This window comes from Glycine soja, chromosome 2 (assembly GCF_004193775.1).
Source record: "Glycine soja cultivar W05 chromosome 2, ASM419377v2, whole genome shotgun sequence".
NCBI lineage: Eukaryota > Viridiplantae > Streptophyta > Magnoliopsida > Fabales > Fabaceae > Glycine > Glycine soja.
The window spans coordinates 4,980,903-4,988,456 of NC_041003.1; the positions used below are offsets into that span (position 1 = coordinate 4,980,903).

The window sequence follows — 7,554 nt, forward strand, 5'->3', positions numbered from 1 at the left end:
TGGAAGAAGAGGGAACGCTTATACTAAGAAGCGACTTAACAAGGTTGTTTACATCGGTGATTGGATCAAGTTTTGGTCTAGTGTCTCTTATTGCACTTTAACTCGTAGTAAATTTGACCATTTTGCATTGTTGTTCATGGTGAAGAAGGAAGTGAGAAGATGCAATTCATCCTTTAAATTTATGAAAATGTGGGCTAGTCATTCGGATTGCCACAGTATTATTGCTTATGTTTGGAAGATGAACTTTACAAGTTGTCCTATGTCTATTCTTTTCAATAATAAAAAGTTGTTAGCTCAAGTTAAAGAAATGGAACAAACAAGTCTTCGGGGATGTGCACTTTAGGGTGGAAAATGCAGCGAATAAGGTCTATTTTATTCGAGCCCAATTTGATTCCATTAGTTTTTCTAAGGATATGATTTTGCAGGAAAAGCGGAATCGCAAATAGAATTGCAACAAGCTCTACTAAACTTTATCACGAAAAGATTTGGATGGAAAAGGCCAAAATTATTTGGAATCTTCATGGAGAAAGGAACACTGAGTACTTCCATAAAATTACTAGAATAAGGAGAGTAACCAAGCTGGTTTCTTCGCTTCTAGTTGATGACAGAACTTTGTCAAATGTTGTGTAGATAATGGTTTAATTGAGGATGTTATTCCTAATCATGTATCTAGTGAGGATAATGACTTCTTAATCAATTTGTCGATCATGGAAGAGATTTAGGCTATTTTGTTCTCCTTGAATAGGAATAGTGCTCCACGATCGGATGGTTTTGGTGGCTTTTTCTTTTAGCATTACTGGGATATAACTGTCGGTGATGTTTTCATGTTTATATGGTTGTTTTGCAAATTTTCATTTCAAGTTGGTTGCTCCCTAATTTAAATTCCAAGGGAGTTGTTCTTATTCCTAAGGAGCAGGGAGCTGATAGGATAGAAAAATTTTGGCCTATAACTTTAGCTAACTTTCAATTTAAAATCATTACTAAGGTAATGGCTGATAGGTTACCTCAAGTGACCAAAAATTTCTCTGAAAACTAAAGGGGATTCATTCAAGGCAGACAAATTTGTATTTGTATTTGTGTTACTTCTGAGGCTATTAATATGCTTGAGAAAAAGTCATTTTCTGGTAATGTTCCAATGAAGATTGATATAAGGAAGGGAATTTGACCCTTTGGACTGGAATTTCCTTCTTGATGTTCTTTGTGGCTTTGGTTTCCATGCCAAATTTTGCAATTGCGTTAAGATGGTTCTTCTATCGGGTAAATTATCTCTTCTCTTCTTTCTTGTTGGGGAAGTTTTCAGAAGAGGGAGGCATTACAAAATTAGTTCATGATGGCAAGCTTCAACTCATGGCAGGGCCAAAAGGTTATCATACTCATGTCATGTGTTATAAGCTGATGGTATTATGAATTTTTGCTGAGGGTCTCAAAAGAATGTGGACATTTTGGTGGGTCTTTTCCAAGCATATATATGGTGAGGCTTCGAGTTAGGTTATTAATCCAATCAAGTTCAAATTCTATATTGGTGCCACATATGAAAAATAGAAAGAGCATAATTGCTTCCATTCTTGGCTTTCCTCTGGGTGCTGCCTTTTGTTTACTTAGGCATTCCTTTATTCAAAGGACAACCAAGAAAGCAATATCTTCAACCGATTGCTGATAGAATAAGAAACAAGCTTGCTAAGTGGAAAGCGTCACTGTTATCTATTATGGCAGAGTGCTTCTTGTTAAATCTATCATTCACAACATGCTCACCTATAGTTTTCATGTGTATAGATTAGCCTATGGATAGATGGATGAGGAACTTTATTTGATCAATCAAGCGATGTTAATATACAAAAAAACAGTTACCCGTGATTTGGACCAAAGTTCGCTGTCCTTTTTTAGACAGAAGGCTCAAATTGAGGTCTGCCAAAGCTATCAATAGTGCTTTTCTTTTGAAATTATGTTGGGAGTTGGTGTCTTAACAATCAATCGGCATGCTTATTGCGACGTAGAGTATTAAGAAAAAAACAAGCCTTTTGTCTTATTATATTAATCCATTATTGGCTGGTTTAAAAATATTATTCATACAGATCATGCAGAATAGGAGATATAAGGTTGGTTGAATGGTTAAAAAAGAAGAAAAGAAGAAAAAAATCACAAGTTCGATCCCTTCTACTAAAAAAAATTAACAAACTAACAATTAATATTTTTCGATTAAAAAAATATAGTATGGAGAATGTCTTTAGACAAATTGGAAATGAGGTTGATATTAATTTTTGGACTAAACCAATGTTGTCCAAGCCTTAGTTGCTATAATGAGTGATTTTATAAAAGATGGCTCCTGGGATATCCCTATCCTTTTTTAGGGACATCCTAACTTGGAAAACAAATTAAGTCAAATTTTAATTCCTTTACAAGATGCAGCGGATCAGAAAATGTGGAGCACGACAGATTTGGGCTCTGTTTCTCTAAAAGAAGTATACAACTTTCAAAACCCAGCAGGGCAATGAGTTTATTGGGTAAAGGTAATTTGGAGTAATTTCATTTCCCCATCTAAATCTTTCCTAGTGTGGCGGATAATTCATAATCATATGCCAATTGATGAGTGTCTTTGGAGCAAAAGATGCACCGTGGTTTCTATATGCAGTCTTTATAATGCAGTTGCTGAAACAACATGACATTTATTATTTGATTTTGCCTTTGCTAGGGAATTGCTGAAACAACCGATGCAAAAAACAGAATCACCCATACTACACCTTTCACGTAAATAGTTTTTACTCTTACCTATTTTTGTAAGAATTTCATCATTATTGCAACAAAAAACATGGTCATTTCTAATGTTTGCTTGCTTGGGAAGTTAAGCTTTGGAACTATGTATTCAGATATCATTGAGTACAAAATTTTGAAAGCTTTTATTGTTTATGGGCATCTGGGAAGAGCTCCAATGATTAAACAAGTTGACTAGCTTCCCCCAAAATGCAATTAGATTAAATGTAACATTGATTGGCCACTAGAGGTGCTCTAGGTCCAGCAACATATGGCAGTCTTTAGAGTACTGCCACCATAGCATGTGATTGTCTATAATGTTATAAATGATTTCGTTTTGGTGTTCCTCTTGTCATTTTTCCTCTTTCCTCACACCATTTTTTTGTGGTCTTTTGTTCGGTTGACAATTCAAATTATATACTTCTGACTTCTGGTAACCAACTAACCATGTGCATGCAGCTAGGAATTGGACTACTTCTTGTGCTCCAGCAACTTAACTGGTATCAATGGTGTTTTTTTTTTGTTTCTATTTTGGCAAGATATTTGCAAGTGAAGGTAATTAATTGGATAGTTTTTTCTATTGATTAATTGTCAATTAGGTGTCATGAAATTAGATATTAGTAAGCACCCCCTTTTAAATGTTTAATGTCTCGTGTCTTGAATTGTGGTGGTATGATAGGAATTTCATCCAGCGATGCTGCTACATTTGGACTTGGAGCTATGCAGGTCAAAATCTACATTCTCTAGAATAGATATTGGCATTGCCTTCATGTGAGTATCAAATTGTCAGACTTATAAATAACCTACATATGCAGGTTGCAGTGACTGGGATTAATTGCTACTTCGTTAGTAGACAGAAATGAAAGAAGGATGCTTCTAATGTATTATGAAAAAAATTGCTTCTCATCAATATACACCATCACCTATTTATTTCTGAAAATTGTTTTTGAAAAGTTTAATTATCATTAATTCTTTTGCAGCTATCCTCCTCTAATTAATGACACTAGCCTCCCCCTTGTAGCCACTGCATTCTATTTGGAGGTTGGTAATACTAATTCACCAACATTGGAGCTCATCAATTCAACTTTAACAGCTCAGTAAGTAATTTAAAATTAAATGTTGTTTCAATGAACCCAGGGAGTGGTATCAAATGATTCTAACCTTTATAAATTATTGGCAATGCTCTCTGTTATGTGGCTTGTGGTATGATTTTATTGATTTGGCACGTTTCTTTCTCTTTTCGTGCTTCAGATTTTCAGTACTTTGTCAATTTGATTAAATGTCAATGTTCAGGCTTTGGTCATTGGATTTTCTCTAGGCAATGAACCAATCCACTGGATTATAAGTATGTCTGGGCTGAGGTATGCAGAAAGACCTATTTCGGCTTAGAATTAGTCATACTAATTGCATAGTGTTTGGAGGGCGTTTGACTGTTTTAGTAAGGAAAACTGCATTAAACTGCTTGAGACATCTATTGTAGAGACGGGGTCGTTCCATGTTAACCATGTCATTGAATCAGAGACTTGTGTGTTAATTACTATCTACAACTACTCTCATCAACTCTCTAATAAAAAAAGGTATTTGATCGTCAATTAATCCAGATAAAATATTTACTGCATATGAGTCAAGTCGTGTTATTGCATGTCTCATTAGAAAATGACATGACTTGAGTTTAATTTAATTATAACGAGAAGTGTTAAAAACTTATATATTTTTTTAACGCATTCTTTTAATCAAATTTTTTATAATGAGTTAAACCTTATTGAAAATTATGAAATTAGTTGAAAAAAATATTAAATATTATATGATCGAGTTTTATAAAATTTTATTATTTTTAATAAATTTTAACTAATAAAAAAATATTTCAAAAGAGTGTGTTACTAATTTTTTTCTAGGATATGATAATTTCTCTTTTGTCGGTAAAAGATTAGAGAGAAAGAGAGAAAAGTCTTTAATATATATTGTGTAAAGTCTTACTCTTTCATATTTTGCGCAAGAGAGAGGTTGAAAATTTTATCATTCTCGCCCATAAAAGATGTATTCTCTGCAAACGGAAAATTAGTAGCATGAAGGTTATGATAAGAATGCACATGATGAGAACGTATAATTAAGATGAGTTTAGCACCTAGAGCGATGCAAATTATTACCTGTGGAAAAATTGGGATGGTGATATCTTTGTCGCTAACTACTAAGGCTTAGCTTCCAATAGTTCACCTCATTCCTTCCTATTCGTGATCATCACCTGGAAATAATTTCTCAAAGAAAATTATATCGTAAGCAAAGTTACTTCAAAATTCACCTTTCAAATTAAGCTGTTTTAATTGGCAGCATGCAGTTTTCAATCTTAAATGCTTTAGTCGCAGAAACTGTTTATAACTTCATCCTTTTCTGCCACTCTTTTAGATGTAAAAAAAAGTGTTAATAATAAAATGAAAAAAATCCATCTATTCTTAATAAATTCAAATTAAATATGAATATGTAACCTAGCTACTAGGTTCTAGTGATAGATGTTGAAATAGATGAATGAAAACTTAAGTTCAATCTTTATTATCGTCATTATAAAATAAAATTAAATATAAATATATACTTTTTTATATAAACTTTATTACTTTAAAAAAAACAATTGTCGTCAATATTAGTATTACTTTTTTTATTGTAATAAAGTCATAATTTTGTCCGTATATTTTATATTTATTTAAAGATTTAATTATTTTGCTGGTCATTTCCTATACTTACATCAAATTTTCAATTAGGTCTTTAATTTTTTTTTAATTAAGTCCCAGAATTTGTATTTTTTTAATTGGATACTCTTATCTAATTGTCTTTAGGAACGAATAGAAGTGCAGAGAGTGGACTGGAATTCTATGAATCCTTAAATTTTTTTCAAATTTTAAAATAAATCCTTGAACTTTTTATTTCAATTTAAACTTTAAATTTGTATTTATTTTTAAATTATACATATTTAACAAGAATCTATTTAAAAACTGACAAATAGTTAAAAAACCTAATTAATAGATCATCAACCTTTGGAGCTAGTATTCTCATTTGTTCTAAAATCTTTGTAAGAGTGAGAATGACTTTTTTTAATTAGGTCTCTCAAGTATTTATGATTTTTAAATAGGTCCTTGAACTCTTTTGTTTTGTTTGAATTGGATAACTCAATAATGTGTCTTTTTTATTTTTATAATTTTAATTTAGACTTGATATATATAAGGAGGACCACTGCTTCCCTGTGATAACCAACGCTTCAACCATTTCAGGGTACATCCCAGCCATCTTAAACGCCACCATTCCCCCATTGATGTACCACACACTGCGCTTGAAACACCTCCGAAGAAGACAAGATCAGGAACGTAGACGGCGTATTTTTTTGTTAAGGCGCCAACTTTGTATTGCCATGCACCAGAACCACCGCGGGCTTGTTGGGGCTCGTGGTGATTCTGGGCTTCTCGTACTTTTTCTTCGGCTTCGTTATGGTGTCGGAGGGGACCCAGAAACTCATCACGGTGTAGGGCTTCACCCCAGCTGCCATCTTCATGAGGCAATGTAGCAATGGCCTCTGTGCTGCCACCAGCTTCACGGGTTCTATATGGGTCATTGTCATTGTTCATGGCCGCCCCAATCCAAGATGCCATCACCCAATCTATTATAAACATCTACATTGTCATTGTTCACAGCCAGTACTCCTGTTCATGCTCTATTTATTAAAGTTTAGTATTTCATATTCTAACTAAATGAATCGCATCCTAATTGTCCTGTTCATGCTCAATTAAGTATTTTAACACGCAATGTTCATTTTAATATCACATTTTTCCAACACACTTTGTTTATTGAATTATTTATAATTTATGGCAAATAGTTTAATTATAATATGTGAATTTTGATTTTTGCATGTAATTTCTAATTATAGAAATTGTTCAACTCTGTACAAAACCTGTCTAGTATAATGACCACGATACTTCTAGTAATTGTACAATACGAGAAATTGAAGCCATGGAGATGCTTTTTATACGTTTCTAGGGGTGCATTATTTATCTATCTCTATTCTACTAAGCCGTTTATCCAATCTTGCAATTGATGTTCGATCTCAAAGAAAGGGAAGAGATTTTCGGAAAGTAAGTTTTTATGATCCAATAAAGAATCAAACATATTTAAATATTTTTGTTATTCTATATTTTCTTGAACGAGACGCTCAACCTAAAGAAACTGTTTAGGATATTTCAAAAAGGCTTATGTTTTTATGAAACTTAGCTCGAATCAACAAACAAAATTCCATTAATGAAATAAAAAAAAGGATGTGGATGACTTGTATATAAATTTCTAAAAATCTTTTCCATGCCCATGGATAATACAACTTCCGTTGAAGAAGTTGTACCACAAGATGCTTCAAATAATGGTGAGTAATTGAATATATATACAACCTCTTGTTCGATTAGAGATTTTTATAGTTCATTTGCCAATATAAGATTGGTTATGGAAAACATTCAATCAAGTAAACCAAAAATAGCAGTCTTGGTATGTTGTAAACTTGTAATGAAGGTCAACACAGAAAATATTTGTAGAAGAAAGGGGTAAAAATGGATTAAGACAAAAAATGAAAGATTAATGCCACAATTCTTAATGATTGATAAGTTGAGAAGAATTGACCATAAAAAAATAAAAAATTATTTGATAAAAATTTAGAATTCCAAAGAAGAATCAAAGAAAAACTCATTCTCTATTAGCAAAAGCTAAATTTCAATTGATCAAAAAGTCCCTACAAAATATTTAAGAGTCCTTTTATATATACCACTAAATAATAAAACT

At 32.5% G+C, this 7,554-nt stretch overlaps 1 pseudogene; it reads right to left on the bottom strand.

Moving 5' to 3' along the window:
• Positions 1-5,937: 5,937 nt before the first annotated feature.
• LOC114369739 lies at positions 5,938-6,370 on the bottom strand (annotated as a pseudogene).
• Between the last annotated feature and the right edge of the window lie 1,184 nt (positions 6,371-7,554).